Genomic DNA, 407 nt, shown 5'->3' on the forward strand with positions numbered 1-407 from the left:
GTCTCTTGGCTTGGGTTACCAACGAAGTGCAGCTGCTCTTGTGTGGCTTTATCAGCAAGGAGGATGTCTATCTTATCCTGGAGAGCTTTGATCTCTTTCCTCGTCTGCTTATCATCACCCCTACTGCCCCTGTCGTGGTCTCCACTGTATACTGCATCACTCTTTACCATGTTGTCAACCAGCTCTTCTGCATCATCTTCAGTTCTTCCCAAGAAGAACCCATTGCTAGCTGTATCCAGTCTGGCCCTGTACTTAGGAAGAGCGCCACGGTAGAATGTGCTCAGCAAGCTGTCCTTAGAGAATCCATGGTGTGGGCATTGAGCTTGGTAGCCCTTGAATCTCTCCCAGGCTTCACTGAATCCTTCCAAGTTCTTCTGTTGGAAACTAGAGATCTCATTTCTCAGCTT

The 407-nt window shown here is 48.4% G+C and overlaps 1 non-coding gene across 1 annotated transcript; it reads left to right on the forward strand.

Moving 5' to 3' along the window:
- The first annotated feature begins 300 nt into the window (after window positions 1-300).
- LOC125589306 lies at window positions 301-407 on the forward strand. The gene has a single exon (XR_007325494.1). It is a non-coding gene; the product is annotated as a small nucleolar RNA R71 (small nucleolar RNA).

Source organism: Brassica napus, chromosome C6 (genome assembly GCF_020379485.1).
Source record: "Brassica napus cultivar Da-Ae chromosome C6, Da-Ae, whole genome shotgun sequence".
Taxonomy (NCBI): Eukaryota; Viridiplantae; Streptophyta; class Magnoliopsida; order Brassicales; family Brassicaceae; genus Brassica; species Brassica napus.